The sequence below is a fragment of the Dermochelys coriacea genome, chromosome 17 (genome assembly GCF_009764565.3).
Source record: "Dermochelys coriacea isolate rDerCor1 chromosome 17, rDerCor1.pri.v4, whole genome shotgun sequence".
In the NCBI taxonomy this organism is placed as follows: Eukaryota; Metazoa; Chordata; order Testudines; family Dermochelyidae; genus Dermochelys; species Dermochelys coriacea.
The window spans coordinates 19,502,569-19,519,692 of NC_050084.1; positions in this window are offsets into that span (position 1 = coordinate 19,502,569).

Sequence of the window (17,124 nt, forward strand, 5' to 3'; positions counted from 1 at the left end):
CCCTGGGATATATCTACGGTTCCACAATTTCCAGAACAGCCCAGGGAACAAAACAGTAGACCCAACCGAAGACTTGGTTATGATCAACTGTCCTTGGGCCAGATTCAATCAGCTTGAATAGTTGCCACCAATTCGCACATTGTAACTGAGGTGAGAATCTGGGCCCTGTTTTCGGAGGCTCCTGAGGCTCTGGAGATGCCCAGGGAACACTATTTGACCACTCTGTGAAGACATGGATGGATAGAATGGTATCAGATGACTCTGACATCATAAATGCGGTTGTTGCTAAATCATCAGACTGTTCTTTGAAGCTGTGTCAAATGAAGCAATTTGTGATCCACCCTGGTAGTAAAGATAAGGTTCTCCTTGGACGAACTCTAATCTATTTGTTAGTCTCTAAGGTGCCACAAGTACTCCTTTTCTAATCTATTATGTTTGTGTGCATCCACAAAGATCCTGGAAGCTCATTGGTGATAATCGTCAACTTGCTGCCTGCTGACAGCACACCCTACAGATAAGGATGTGACGTCTCACTTTGCATCTCTCTCTGAACTTTGGCCGGACAATTTGCATTCCAAAGACAGGTTGCACTAACCAGAGCCCAAGTGTTCAGATTGTCAACCCAAACAGCTGTAAAGATATGGCTCTACACACCAGGGCCACATTTACAAACCTTAGATAGGGTCTTCCTGTATCACCCTTTAACAGATGAAGAAGTTACATTGCATATCCAGAAAACAAGTTCTGCATTTGGTCGTCAGCAGAACCGGGTGTGGAAGCAGGGTGAGATCTGCTTTTGTACAAACAGGGGCTCCCTTCTGTGTGCAGTGGAGATGTGATCTTGCTACCAGAGCCCTATCAAAGAGCTCGATGGTGTTTACATGAGACATCTTCATTGACTCCTCGGCATAAAGTGTCGAGGTAAAATAGCCAGCAACACTGTATTGAAGCACAAGAATCTCAACAACACCTTTGTATTAGAGAATCACAGAGAGGCCCCAGATGAGATCGAGTCTCCATTGTGCTGGGCGCTGTACAAACACAATAAGAGACAGCCCCTGCCTCAAAGAGCTGAGCCTCTACATTGACAAGATAGGATTTTTATCCTTGTTTTACAGCTGGGAAACTGAGGCACTGAAATCACTGGGAGTTGGGAGCCTAAATGCCTTTGAAGATCCAGCCAAAGAGGGTAAGTGATTTGTCCCAGGCCATATGGGAGGTTTGAAGCAACGCTGGGCGCTGCACACAGAGCTGCTGAGTCTCAGTTAAGGGCTTTAACCACAAGGCCAGCCTTCCAGTCTGCTAAGAGGTAGCTGAGAAAGACGAGTGCTGGTTTGGGATTGCCTTTGGATGTTTAGATGGGGAACTCTTTGGGAGTGGGACTGTCTAGCAATATGTGTACGTACAGCACCCAACACGATGGGGCCCAATCTCAGTGGCAGCATCGGCACAGAGCCATGCCGGATATAGGGGCCCAGATCCGCACCTCACTCCCATTGATTTCACAGGCATCAGGTGCCTAAACACCTTCGAGGATGTGGGCCGCAGAGACTCCCTGTTCGCACATCACGTTCCTATGGCCAGCACAACTCCGCGTTCTCTCCCACGCTACTCCGTGGGTGGATGCTTCCTGATACCCCATACGCACGTACCCAGCTATCCAAATCAACCTGCCAAAGCACAGACTGAGAGCACCCAGCGTGGGAGAGTCTCTTGTTAGTGTAGTCAGTAGACAGGAACCAGCTAGCTCAAGATTTGTCCTCGCCTTTGTTCTTTTCTTGCAGCAGGGCCATAGGGGCTGAGTTAACTTCTCCATGATGACCACCTCTTACGTGTTTTTGAATCAAGGACCTGTACTAAGGTATATAAACCCTCATGCTTCAGGCTCTGCTAAGTGATGGGGGTTAGGTTGATACTTCAGGGAGGAAACGAATTACACAAGGCCTGTCTGTATAAGGATATTGATCGGGATAGCTAGAGCACTTTAAATTCACACCCTACCTTACTTTGGCATAACTTCCCATGCAAACAAGTCCTAAGTGATAGGAGTTATGAAGAAACTTCCCCTGCAGGAAGGTTATTAGATTTGTACTTTCCCCTGACACATCTGGTGCAGCTCAGAGACAGAATAGTGGAGTAGATGGATCATGGCTTTGCTAAGATGTTGTCTTGTCTTCTGGCCCCCAGGAACCAGCTGATGCTTTTGCTGCTGGAGAAAGGCTACATCTCCTCTGTCCCTGGGAAGTGGCTGTTGTGGGCAAGATGCCAGCCTGCAGCCCTCTTGGCTTCTCTTCCTGGCTCTGCTGCTAAATAGAAGGCTGAGTCACCTAGGATAAATATTTCAGAAATGGCCCTGGATTGCGAGAGCTGAACGTGAGACACCCAGGGCCTGATTTTCAGAGATGCTGAGCCCTCCCCCTGCCCCAACAACTCCAGCGGAAGTCAGTTGGAGCTGCAGGGAGCTCAGTGCCATTAAAAAGCTACCCAGGGTGTCATGTTGGGCGCCTAAAAATGCAGATGTTCCAAATCGGTATCCCATAATTTGACTACTGTGGCATAAGTGACTTGGCCAAAGTCACACATCAAGTCAATGGCCGAGCTAAGAATAGAACCCAGGGCTTCTGTGCCTCAGTTTCCCCATCTTTATACAATTCTTGGAGATGTATAGGTGGAAAGATCTGAGAGCTAAGCATTTTAGGGCAGATTCTCAACTGGGGTAAATTTCCTCTTGTGCTCTAGCTCTCCTGGGCTGGCTAGTGGTTCTGGAGTGACACTCTAGTTCACAACTGCTTTTGCCTAGATTGTTTCCTCACCCCTGTTGTTTTCATTTGTTGTTTGTTTGCTGCTCCGTGGTCGGCTAAAGGCAGATATTGCTGAGCTAATATAAACAGCTCTGCCCCGCCACTAAAAAACAACCCCCCACAAAAGTAGTTAGCAGAGCAGAGCAGATCCTAGGAGTGGGCGGGACAGGACAGGGTGTTATCGTTCGACCCAAATGGAACACAAGGCCTTTTCCTGGTTTTGCTTCAGGGGAGGTGAGTTTGCAGCCCTCATGCTTCACTTGGACGGGATCCACGTGGGGCTGGAAGGGGAACAGAGTAGTGCCAGCTGTGCGTTGACTTCCAAGAGACAGCCTGGTCAGTACACCTTGGAAAGCAGCTGCCCACATCACTGCCTAGCACATGCTGCAGATGGGAACGTACAGGCTGTAACTTCTTAACCCACGTGCCTTGGTGGGTCACTGGCTTCCAGGATTGAACTGGATCTTAAACTGCCTGAGCTAAAAGAAAAGGAGGATTTGTGGCACCTTAGAGACAAATTTATTTGAGCATAAGCTTTCGTGAGCTACAGCTCACTTCATCGGATGCATTCAGTGGAAAATACAGTGGGGAGATTTATATACACAGAGAACATGAAACAATGGGTGTTACCATACACACTCTAATGAGAATGGATGAAGTGAGCTGAAGCTCATGAAAGCTTATGCTCAAATAAATTTGTTAGTCTCTAAGGGGTCACAAGTCCTCCTTTTCTTTTTGCAGATACAGACTAAACACAGCTGCTACTCTGAAACCTGTCATTATGCAAGGCACTGAATTTAGCCGTATGGAGTGGAAATCTATCAACTTCATGAAAAAACTCATACAGATACAGACAGACATCATCTTCCTTTCCAAATGTAAACAGATGGACATCATACCAAAAGGACTGAAGGTAAAAAATCCATTCTCTTTACTGTGTGTATGGTAACACCCATTGTTTCATGTTCTCTGTGTATATAAATCTCCCCACTGTATTTTCCACTGAATGCATCCGATGAAGTGAGCTGTAGCTCACGAAAGCTTATGCTCAAATAAATTTGTTAGTCTCTAAGGTGCCACAAGTCCTCCTTTTCTTTTTGCCTGAGCTAAGAGATCCACTGCCAGTGTTTTCCTCAGGAACTGAAATGAGAGCGGCGTTGGCCACCGGGGGCGGGGAATTCAGAGGGGAGGTTCACCCCAGGCTCATCAGCCTCGCTTTGTGGCCTAGCCATGACACTAAGGGGATGCGGAATACGTGACAGCAACTCTGTAATAATTCATGCGGGAGGCTGACCTGGTACTGGGGACGTTTTCGGTTTGAATAGAGGGGTCTAGGCATGGCAGTAATATTAATCCCAGTTGAATAGAGGTCTGTAAAGAAAACAAGCATGAAGGACACAGAGTGGCTCAAGATAAGTCCTGCAGGCCTGCCTCCCCAGCTGGGGAAGGACTGACCCCACCCCAGAGTCTAGTTCAGGCTATAAGGGCTTCAGCTTTATTTCTTCCATGTAAAACTGGTAACACAAGTTCCACCTCTCAGGCCTTCCCCCCACCTACCAGAGCTCTCTCCCCACCTGACCCCCTCTGGCTTTGATAATCCCCTATCCCTATCCCTAGCCGAGCAGCCTCAGCTGGAAGGTAACTGATCCATCACAGGTGAGGCTCAGCCCAGGTCCCCTTCAAGGGCCAGCCACTTTGCGGCTCCCCCTGCAGGGTTGGGAAGAGATAGACGCCGCCGGCACTAGATGCTGTGAAGAGTGTGTCTCTGGGTTCCATCCAGCTTGCAGAACTGGTTTTGATGGGCAGCCAAGGCCTGGGACCCACTCGATCAAAAGGCTGGAGCAGTTTGGAAAGGAACACACTCTCTCGGAGGGGGAGTTGGTCAGGTCTTGACACACAGGACCTGCTGGGGTGTCTGAACGTAAGGGCTGCCAGCAGGGGATGGGAAGCCTCTCAGTAAGACAGAGGTGTGTAGAATCAGCAGACTGTTGTTTTAAAATTCTTTTCCTCTAAATGCTTTGTTCCGAGGCTTAAAACCAACGACACTCTGGTTTCCAGAAGGCTGTCTGCTCCTGTTCACCCCGCTCAGACTCCCGAAGGGAAAACCAGCAGCGGCCAAACCCAGACTGGACCTGCTGGGTCTGAACAGTCAGTCCCCAGGGTGCTGTAGCCCAGTCTGAGAATGGAGAAGTAAAGGCATGATACCAGATGCGGTGCTCTCAGGGAACAGAGAGGGGCCAGAGCTGCAGCTAGTCCTGCCATCATGACAGGCTGCACAGGGGCAAAAGCAGTGGGCACTCCCCCGGGCACCCTCCTGCACTAGCTGGTATGGCAGTGGCTCCATCCCGCTAATGCCCCTCGGGAGTTAACTTGGAATCCTGCCCAGCTGCTAGGACAGAGATGGGCAAGGGGCAGCAGCTTGGATCTTCACCGGCTGCCCTGTTCTCCGCTGAAATGGGGCTTTTAAATGACAGACTTTCTGTTGGTGCTCAGCGATGGGGGGCCGTGGAGGTACCGAGATAGATCCGGATGAATGCAGGTCTCTGCTGAGGTGTCCGAGATGGGAGGCTGCACACCTCCCCTAGGCTGGCCCTGCCAGGGGCTGGCTCGGCTGCCCGTGCAGGCTGGAGCAGCTTTAGGGTGGGCTCAAACTCGCACTCCACTGCGGCAGCACCTGTGGGGCTGTCCCCGCCCTGCCAAATCAGAGGGCTGCCGGAGGGTCCCCAGGATGCTTCCTGTGTCGAGGAGCCTCCTCTGTGGGCCCCTGATGCCTTTTGGAATGATCCCCAACCTGGCAGGTGGGAAGGGACCCTGGCTGCTCCCTGCCCCCTTCCAGCCCGTGGTGTGCGGTTTCTATGCTCCCACCCGAGATCAGAGGCTGGCAGCCATGTGGGTCGGTAGCACGGCTCGCTTGGCACTGCCCTGAGTCCCCTCCAGGCAGCTCCATTTCAACAAGGCGTCCTTGGGCTGCTCTTTCTCCCCTGGCCAGGGTGGCTTCTGCAGCAGGAAGCAGATTACCAGGGACAAACAAAGGTGATTTTGTTTAGGAAGGGGATGGGCACCTCTGACTGAGATGCTTCTGAGTGCAGCTGTCTGCCAGCACCATTTCGTGGGTACGTCAGCTGCTGCGCCAGCCTTTCTCCCCTCTGCCCTTGTCCTTCCTTCAGCATTTACTAGTGCACACAGGGTTCTGAAAACATGTACAAAATGGAAATGAATCAGGCCATTCACAAAAATCAAATAAAAGCCCCCGCAGCTGCACCTGTGCAGTGCTTGGTAAATGTTAATGGGGGATGGGCATTGATGGCTTCCCACCGCCTTTCTCCTCCATCTTGGAGCTGCTGGGAGACACATCAGTTCCTGGCACAAATTAGAGCAGTCTTGGGGCTGCTCTAACTTGCACCAGGAAATAATGGTTCCTAAGAAGCTATTTGGCTGGCCAGGATTGCCACAGTGCATCGTGCTACACCCTTGTCCCGACCACTCCTGGAACACACCCTGTGCCATCTGAGGATTGTCCTACACTAGGGAATCCGCAGCAGCTGCCAAAGGGGACTTAAGAAGGACTGAGTTTGGCTGTCTGGATGGAGTGTTCCTGTCCAGAGGCAGAATAACTAGCTCTGGCCCTGATCCTGCTCTCGCATGAATGCAGGTGAAAGGAGAAGTGGGCCTTCTCTTTCCGGGCAGAAAAAGCGAAAGAGACAGAAATGAAAAGATGGGGTTAAAGAGACTGGAAAACGATCCCAAGCAAAAAAGGAGCTCAAAAAACGTGGCAGTCCTTTACTCCATATGGCGATGGGCCATCCACTGTGCTAACCAGTGGCAAAGAACCACAACTCAGATTCAGATCCTAAGTCCTTACCCCGGGGCACCCTCTGGGATAAGTGTTGCCTGGGCAGCAGATCCAGCCTGCTGCAGTGGGAACCCCAGCAGCTGGTGCCCGGTTCATTTGGGTAAGTGAAAGTGCCCCCCTCCCCAGTCTTAGTGGTTCTGACTGGTTCCTGAGCTGGTAACTCCACGGGGACCTGTAGGTGTTTGGTCCCCGTGGTCCTTGCCAGCAGTGAGGGTGGCTTTTGGTGTGGCCACCTGCCTCATTAGCTAAAGGCCTGAACCATGCCTCTGCCCCGTGTCCTCCCGACTCAGCAAAAACCTGCCTGGCTGTTTACATTGCGCTGTTCCCTAGCTATAAAGCACCATGATATGTCCCGGTAGCTTTGCAGCAGCTCCAGAGCGCGCTCTCTCCTGCTCCTCCCCCCTCATTGTGGTGACTGCCCCTGTAGAAGACCCCTCAAGACAGCAGCCGTGGGTCCTGCTCACACCACTAGGGGAGTGGTCTGCTGGAGCTTCCAGAGGGAACAGTGAGGTGCTCCGTTCCCTAGTCTGCTGTGCTGGACGTGAGAACGGACTTGATCCGTCGGCAGAATCCTGGCCAAGCCGGAGACTTCTCTTGCTGTGTGAGCTCCCTGAATATTAGCAGAGTCCTGGTGATTCCCTAGACAGCAGGTTCCAGCAAGTGAGGGTCTTTCTCTAGTTCAGCGAACAGAATACATTTATCCCACCTGGGATCCACAGTGTTGCTGACGTAGGTGTTGATCATGCTCCCCTATGCAAGGATGGGGTGGGGGTGTTCTCTGGTCCCCAGACCCGCTTTGGTGCATGGCCTGGCACTGCCAAGCAAGGTGGCACCAACACCATGGAAGTAAAGAGATTAAAAGTAGTACAGTCTTGATTCATCATGAAATTCCCCCTGAGAGTTTATATGATCAACAGGGTAGTGCTCAGGGCTTCTTCAGGCTGCTGGCCTGATCCCTGAATTCTGGACTTAAGGAGAGTTGGTGTGGGGTGTTCAAACTTGGGATTTGGATCTTGATCCAGTTTTGATGTAGACTATTTATAGCCCTGACGCCCCCGGCAAAAGGCCAGGATGGTCAGAAGTGTAGCAAAGTTGAGGCAAACTAGACTTTAAATGCAACGCTCTTGCATGTGCGAGCTGCCTAATTAAAACTCTGACGTTACTGGAAAGGAGACATTAAATGCCTAATTGCTAATTACTGAGTCCAGAGATTAAAGTCATAACAGATGGTTAACAGTGCAATTAGTGACACTTGTATTCGGATCCTGGCTTGAAAACAAAACAAAGGAGTTTAAAGAGAGAATTCTAAGGGGATGGCTCCTGTGTCATTGAAGACAGTGGCAAAATCCCCATGGACTGCAATGAGACTAGGAGCAGACCCTGTGTTCACAGCCTGTATTCAAGATTTGCTAGTTAGATACTGGTCAGTTTGGGTTCATAACATCCCCCGGATCTTGATCGTCTCCTGTCCTTTAAGGATCAATATTTCAGAGTGTGCACAGAGCAGGTACTTCAGATATTCTGCATCTTTCTCAGAACATCCAATCCCACCTTCCTTACTGCTCAGGATTTGGCCCTTTGGCTTCTTGACAAGAATAGACCAAATTCAGCCCTGGTGTAAAGCAGCGCATCTCCCTTAGTATCTATGAATCTATGAATCTCTCAGTGCAGTCAATGGGAGTCATTCTTCTGTACCAGCTCACGCTGACAAAAGTGCAAGGCGTGTAGGGAACAGTCGTTGGAGCGTTGGTGGCAGGAGCATGCTTGGCTGAGGACACCTTCCATGCAGGACACACGTTTCGTGTGTTGGCATCATCCATACGTGATCCTTGCACATTGCACAGATACATGGACAGGGCTGGACATGATCCATTATTGTAACACAATCACAACAGTGTTATTTGTAAAGCATTTTCTCTGGCCTGTGCCCCATCTCCCACCCCAGCAAGGTGCTCAGGAAGTGCTGTAGGAATTCAAAGATTATATAGAAAATGAAAAATAAGCACACTGGCCCCGTTAAAGACGGGGCCCAAACATGACTCCATCGGCAACGCTCTGGGAAATAAATGGGTTTTCAATAGAATTGGTTGGAAAATGCAGAGGATTTATGGATTTTTTTTTTTAAATTTGAATACTAGCAAATTTCGGCTGAAAACTGAAATACTTTGATTTGGCAATTCTGACACAGTGCCCCATACTGCCATTTTCCTCTATAGACTGGGCTCCCTGGTTAGACTACATCACCCATGATGCACCACGGTGTCCCCTCTTGGAGAGCATGAGTGATGCATCATGTGAGTCACTGGGTGGGTGCATCATGGGAGATGTAGTCTGGCTGGGTAGCCCACCCCATAGAGGAGAATGGCAGCATGAGGCACTCTGAACTACAACTCCCCTGGGCACAGTGGCAGCATTTCCAAAAGGACATATTTTGGTTTTCAGGCTTTTTTTTTTTTAATTAAAAATCTAATATTTCCATGGAAGGCAGACACGTTTCATATACACACACACACACAAAATCATTTAATCGAAATCCCAATTTTCTGTCCAAAACCAGTTTAGACAGAAAATTTTCAACCAGACTGGTTTCCAAAAGCAGTTTAAAGCAGGAGGCTTGGATGGGCTGCATGTCAAAGGGAAGTGATTCCACTCCCTGTTATCTACTTGTTTGGAAGATGCTCAGTGGGGAGCAAAACTTCAGCCGCAGAGGGTGACATGTAAGTGAGATGTGCGTATGTGGATGTGCCTGCGTTCATGGAAGTCTAAGCTATTGTAAGGGGCACACTGAAGGGCCACGAGAGAGGGACATAGCAAGAATGCCAGCGAATGGGGTAAGGGTGAAATCATGGATTCCTCCCTGTTGTGTCTTTGCTCTTTAGACACCATTCAGAACATGAGGAAACCACAGTAGCACAGTTGGGTTCCAAATAACATGTTTCCTAACTTTCTACAAACATACAAGGCCTAGCTACATAGAGCCCTGCTGCTGGGGTGGCTTCCTCAACAGAACACAGTGAGCGCCGCGAGAAGATTCATGCGCCGTTTAAAGGGATACTACGCAGTTCCTATACACTCCACTTGCACCTCTTTCTGGCCCCTTTGTGCTTGAGTGAAACAAGTTTAGACTCCTGCCCATTCTCCTAATTCCTCAAGTTGGCCCTCGACTATTATTTAAGGAGAAAAAGCAGAAGTGTAGCGTGCAATGGAATGGAGGTGGATGAGGAAAGGGTGTAACATTTCAATGTACATGCCGAATATGCCTGACTTGGTGCAGCTAAATGAAAATCAGTCACCCAAGGAATTCGACTGCCCCCTGCTTAGTAGCCAGGGGGGGTGAAGCGTAGCACAGAACTATAGGCAGAAGGGGAGAATCAATTGGTGTTAAGTCACCATTGTGCCCTCCTGATGCTGGGCTATTCAGGAGGCTGTAGGGGCCCTCTATGTAACTTCAGGCTTGTCTACACTGGAAATGCGACAGCGATGCAACGTTCAGCGTAGCTGCTCCCTACAGAGACAAGAGCGGTTCTGCCATTGGCATAGGTAATCCAATTCCCCGAAAGGCGGTAAATAGGCCGATGGAAGAAGGCTAGCACTGTCTATGCCAGGGGCGAGGTCGGCTTAACTGCATTGCTCAGGGGTGCAGATTTTAAATATGCATGAACCTAACTCTTTAGTGTAAACTCTTTAATGTAGACCAGGCCTTAGACAGCTCAGAAGGCAGCAGCCTCCCTAGGCTGCTATATGGGCCCCAGTGCTGCCCAGAATCTCCTCCAGGCTGTGCAGTGTGGCCATATCCTCCTCATGCCCCTGCAGCCCCCATCCTCACCCCCGGCACAACCATTGTCCTTGGAAGACAACCTGTCTTCCACAGTCCCTGCACCAGGAGAATCCTCCCCCAGCTGGAACGCAGGATTTTAGGGCTCCTTCACACCTGCTCTGTCCCTTTTACCTGGCGTAAATGGGCTGGACTCCGAGTAGTGCAAGGCTGTCAGCCAGCAATCCTGCATACGCTGTGCCCACTAATCAAGGGGTCATCAGACTCTGTGACCCCTTCCCTGCTGGTGCATCACAGCTGCTGGCCATCCCGAGAGATCTGGCCAACGTGTGTGTAGCTAGCAGAACGGTTAGCGCAGACTACCAGTGAAGGCATTTTGTAGGAGAAGAAAAAATACAAATAGAAATGCCTTCAGTATGTGGTATCCCCTCCTCCAAGATGCTAAATCAGCCTCCACTTTTCATCAGCAGAGCTAGAACCCAACGTAAGAGTGTATCTCTTGCCTGCCTGCCTGAAACCCGAGTCATTCCCCACCCCACTATGTCTCTTTAAACGTGTCCCTTTCCCCCTCTTTCTCTCTTTCCCTCTTGAGAAAACCCACCCCAGGATGTGATACTGTAAATGCAGGGTTGTTTCCACACCATAGCGCTTTAAGTCAACTTCACATCCAACAGCAGCAACATCCATTCCCGAAAGGTGAACGTGACGACAGATTGGAGCTCATTGGTTGCTGGGTGAAACATTTTTTCCCTCTTCCTACTTTTTTCCCCTTTCATTTGCAAAAAAAATTCTCCCCAAAGTTTCCTTTCTTTCCTCCTGGTTTCCTAGTGCCGGGGGGGGGAGGTAGGGGGAAGTGACTTCTGTATTTTTTTGTTATTCCTTTCGTTAACTAGCCAGCTCTTTTCTTTATTTCAAAAGAAGAGATTTATTTGTGGGATTTTATAGAACCATCACTGCACTGGAAAGAAAATACCAAGCAGGTACGTGATTTTTATGGCACTCCCTTTTTATGTTTATCTGTGTGATCATTACCTATACATAGCACTTGGGCAGGGAAATGGAACTTGAAAGAGTTTACTTTTTCATAAGCGTGTTTAAATAGTTTAGAGAGGAGACACGGCTACGAAGAGAGATGGATCCAACCCTAGAACAATGAAAGACAGGCTCATTTCTCAAAAAGAAAAGGAGTACTTGTGGCACCTTAGAGACTAACAAATTTATTTGAGCATAAGCTTTCGTGAGCTACAGCTCACTTCATCGGATGCATTTTGCGAATACAGACTAACACGGCTGCTACTCTGAAAGGCTCATTTCTGTATCCAATGCATTTCCAATTCACGCTGTAGGCAGGATTTTTAAATGAGCTGTTTTAAAGCACCGTTTGTTTGATACCAGATTTATGAATTTGTGGAACGACAGTGTAGGGACTTTCTATGCCCTGTGCGATATCAATGTTGCTTTGCATGTAGGTTACTCCAGATGCCCTGTCCAATATTTCGGTGAGTGCATAGGTTGTGAGCAATATATCTACTCTGGGTGTAGAATACATGCTAGTTTTTTAAAGATGGTTCTATAACACATTGGGCTCAAAAAGCCCCTGGATGGAAAGGGTGCTTGTTGCAGAGTTGTGATAACCAGTAATGGATTAAAGCTAATTTTCGATCAATGGGGATTCATGAAGGGGTTTCCCCTGGGGTTTAAAGAAAAGTGGGTGTAATCCTGAATCGGGGGCTGAGAGCTGAGAGGGCTGAGAGCTGGTGCCAGTGCAGAGGGATTGGGAGCCAGGATCCATTAAGTGAATTGCTGCCGGGCACTTTACACACACAAGCAACACAGCACAGGCTGGGTGTTGCCACTGCAGTCTGGTAACCGGAGGGTGGCATTTTAATGGTTAAAACCTGCCGGTGCCCCTGCCAGGGGCTGTCCATCGCTCTCCGGCTCTTTCACAAAAGTCACCGATGATGATCATTTGTAGCGAAGGCAATTAGGAAAGGCTGCTCCTCCTCCCCGTCTGACTGCATTAAAACAGGCAGGGAAGGGCGGATGGCACTGGGAGCTGTGCTTGTTGGGGGAAGGCTGGGATAGTTTCCTTTGAGCCTGGCCACACGTCCTCCCTTGGTAGGGGACAGGTATGTGCCGCTGGCCCAGAAGAGCCTCATCTGCCCTCTTTCAGCCAGTCTAGGCTTGAGGGCGGGGCGGGCCGGGCAGGACAAAAGGCGCCATTATTCGGAATGGAGCCTTGGCACATTAGGGATGAATGGAGTATTGAAAAACACACTAGTGGGGACAAGATTATTTTTCATCCCTTCATAACGGAGCCGTTTGTCTGCTGGCGGGTCCCCGCTGCGAGCTCGGCGAGCAGCATACGAGCAGGGAGAGCGCAGGAAGTGGGGAATTCTCCACGGCGGCACATCCCGTACGTTACAGCGCTTGCTCCATTTTCTGTAGATCCACATTACGGCGCTTGCTCCATCGTGCCGATAGGTCTAAAGCGCTCGCTCTATTGTCTGTAGGTCTCCAGTGTCTTTAGTTCTACAGTGCAAACGCAGCACCTGTCTGTGAGGTCGCCCATGACACACATAAACCAGGCTTTGGTTGTATCACATCGGGGCGTTCTTCCAAGGCAGTGAATGGAATTCAGGTTTGGGTGGGTGTTTCTGAATCGATCTTTAACTAGTAAGGAGCAAAGTCGGGTTGGAAGCTCGGTTGCTCATTTGAAGCTTTTCTGAACGCCTCTTCGCTCCTTTGGGTTTGTGATCTCACCCAGTTTGGTTTCCTGGGGAGAAGTTTGGGGCTTGTCACTTCTGGCTGGGTCTCAAGCCTCACTGAACAGGCCTGTCTTGCGGTATTTCTGTACTGCTCTTCCGGCCCCTCCAAGTCGGGAAGCATGGAAATGGGAAAGAAGGTTTGAGCGTGAGTTGTGAGTGAAGCGTCAGGTTGATTGATACTTTATCCAGGTGGGCTCACTTTTCCCCATTGTTACCTCACACTTTTCATGGGGGCTTGCTATTTGATGGCCCAAATAGGATGGTCTTTGACATCTAAAGGCATGTGGCCCCAGCAGCTATGATCTTTGCTGATGGCTTCAATGCAATAAAATGGTGGGTAGGGGACTAGTCTGGGCATTGGGAGACCCAGATTCAAGTCCTTGCTATGACACAGACTCCTGGTGTGACCTTGGGTAAGTCACTTAGCCTCTTTGAGCCTCATCTCCCCAGGTGTGCAATGGGGATAATAACAGTGCCCTGCTGTGCAGGGATGGTGTGTGGAGAAATACATTAAAGATGGTGATCAGGTATTACAGTGATGCAGCAACGTAAGTGCCTTAGATGGATGGCACTCCACTGAAAGTCAGTGGAGCTCTGAGCAGGGCTGAATTGGGCCTTGTGTCTCATAAAGCAAGATAAGATCAGTACACTGTAAGCATGGTGTAGATTAGGGCCCATCATGGGGAGGGGGACCAGGCCTCAGGGAGCCCCTTCCAAATCTTTGGGCCAGGAGAATAAAGTGGGAGCTGTGAGTCTCTCTGGGGAGGCAGCTTGCGTGAAGATGGTCCTCAAGCCAAATGCCAGTCGTCTTTGGCTGGTCACATGGCAGCTGTGTTTGACAAGGAAACAAGCACATTGATCTTGTGGGGGGAGTTCAGACGTCTCCCAGCCAACCGCCTCAGAGTTCAGGCTGCGTTCTCATCTCTCCAGGTTATCTCCATGGGCTGCCACTGGCAGGGGAAAGCTGCATATTGTAGCCGTGTGCTGCAGTGTGGCAGGTTACATGGTGCGTGGCCTCTGGGAGCCCGAGCGAGAGGAGGTCAGAGGGCCCAAATGGCAGTAGATGGGGGAACGTGTTAATATCTGCTCTCAAGGGGCAGATCCAAGACTTTTCATGCAAGGCCCAATGAATTAGTCCACTGATGCCCTCTGAAAACGTAGAGACAGGGCTTATATACCCACCAAACTCTGTCTGCTGGGTATAAAGCGGGCACTGTCCTACAACTCTGGCAAACTCAGGAGGTTCAAACCTATGAGCGTGCCTCAGCTCTTGACATTGTTACTGAAAGCTCTTTAGATGTTGGTCCAGCTTGGGCATCTATATCTTTATGTTCCTTTCCATGTCAAGAGCTTGGCGATAAAGGGGGAGTTCTTTGCAAACAGGGTGTTCTCGATCAAAGTCCCCTTTATCCAGCTGCACTTCAATCACAAATTGAATATGCGCCAACAATGTGAAGCAGTGGTGAAAGAGGGAATGATTCTGGGGGGTGGGTATTAACAAGAGTTTTGTAGGTAAGACACAGGAGGTGATTGTCCCGCCCTGCTTGGCACTGGTTGAGACCTCAGCTGGAGAATCGTGTCCAGTTTTGGGTGCCGCACTTTAAGACAGATGGGGACAAATTGAAGAGAATTCAGAGGAGAGCAATAAAAATAAGGGAAGGGTTAATAAACCGGCCCTATGAGGAAAGACTGACAGAACTGGGCATTTTTAGTCTTGAGAAAAGGAGACTGAGGGGGATGCTTATGACGGTCTTCACACATGTTACTTGCTGTTCTGAAAAGGACGGTGATCAATTGTTCTCCATGTCCACTGAAGGGAGGACAAGATGCAATGGGTTTAATCTGTACCAAGGGAGATTGAAGGTAGATATTAGGAAGAACTTAATCATTCTCAGGGTAGTTACGCTCTGGCGAAGGCTTCCAAGGGGGATGGGGGAATCCCCATCATAGGAGGTTTCTAAGGACAGGTTCGACAAACACCTGTCAGGGATGATGTCCTCAGCATTGGGAAGCGGGTGTGTGTGTGCACTGGATGACACCCTGAAGGTCCCTTCCAATCCCATATTTCCATAATTCAATGACCTCCCTAGCACACAGCCCACAGACCTAGGGAATTTGCCTGTACAATCAGCTGTTGCGTGCCCTCCCAGAGGCTGAATGCTGTGGGCTTTGATTCTCTTATGCAAGCACAACTATATTGACTTCAGTCAGTTACTGCCTTAAGGCCTGACCCATAGTCCACTGAAGTCAATGGAAAGACTCCCATTGACTTCAATGGGGTCTGGGTCAGGCCCATATGCTGGTGGGAGCGAGAGCCAAGCTGGGCCTAGAAGGTAGAAGGGCCAAGGAGGTGGAATGTCAGGGACTCATAGAAATGCAGGGCTGGAAGGGACCGTGAGAGGTCAGCTAGTCCGGCTCTATGCTGAGGCAGGACCCCTGGATACCTGTAATTATCTGAGGATTCCCTGGCCAGTTATTTTACTGAGTGGAGTGTGCACAAAGAAATGACCGATGCTAGCCCAGGTCAGCCTGCCCTGTGGAAGAACCCATGGGAGAGGGCTGGGGTGAAGAGATCTCTAATAGGACACCCCCTACACACACACCCCAAACACACTGTCCTGATGCTCCCCATAGAAAAGGCTGTAGGTCCCAATCCCAGGCCTGGGAATTGGAGAGGCCTGGGCCACCAGTACAGGAGCACCTGGCAAGGTGCTCCTCTGGAGTCGTGTTGCTGGGATAGCTGGCTCCAGGCTGTGGATGCTCCATACAGGGGGTGGGGTGGGGAACCTAGGGCTGGATTATCTTTTCTGACTAATTTCCATGGGGCCAGGAGAGTCAAGGTGGATCCCCCTGATGTGGTTCACCCAGCCACCCTGGGGCATATCCCACCCACTCCCCAGCCCGGTCACTGGATCACACAGAGACCTGGGGAATGCGCTGCCCAGATAGCTGAGCCCACATTCAACTAGATCTACATGGGGGAGGAGATCCCTCCGTGCACAGATCGCTGTGGGACAATCTGGGCAGTTCATGCTGTAGGATGCACTAGCTGACATTTGGCTACATCTCATGCAGTCGCCATTCCGCCTTGGGTGTGTTAGTCCTGTGCCAGGAGCCCAGCAGGGTCCAGGCTGCTCAGTACTTGGATGGGAGATTCCCAAGAGAAACGCAAGGTGCTGCAGGAGAAAGGTTGGTGATAACAAAACCAATGTCCCAGCCCGGGGTGGGCTGCTGTCTTTCCGGTGAGATGTAAGGTCCCGCCCACATATGGTCATAAAAAATTGCATTGGCGCATCTCAGCCACAGCAAGGGAGTGAAGGAAACTTCACTGGAGGCTGTTACGTTCTGCCTGCTCAGATTCCCCCTGCAATGTCACCTGGGTACAGTATTCCTCATTTCCTCTCCTAAGCTGTTCTTCTTTGCTGTTCAACAGCTGCCTGGTTCCACCCCAGAGGTGACTGCATTTCAGAGCTAGGCAAAATGATTCCTGAATGTAGGTTTTATGTCCTGCAGGATATAAAGATCTGTATAAATGAAAGATTATCATTATTTTATTGGTCCCAGGCACGACAGAAATAATAACAATGAATAATCACTAATGCTTGTCTCTGAACTTTCCAGGTGTGGCTTCGCATCTGCTTCCGTGAGAGACAACCGGACGACCATCCAGCTGACGAGTGCAAAGCAGCAATGAGAATTGGTCCCCGCCCAGCTACCGAGCACAAAGTGTGGAGGCCGGGCCTCTGGGTATTCCCTGCCTTCCTGCTTCCAGCAGCACTGCTCCTCTTCCTTGGCCCGAGTGGTGAGCTCTTGCTTTGCATGGGGTGCAGCCAGGGTGAGAACTTTGCCCACAGTTAGGGAGCTGAACCTAGGACAGGGCACTTCCAGGATCAGCTGATCGAGGTAAATCTCTCCCTCCACATGGTG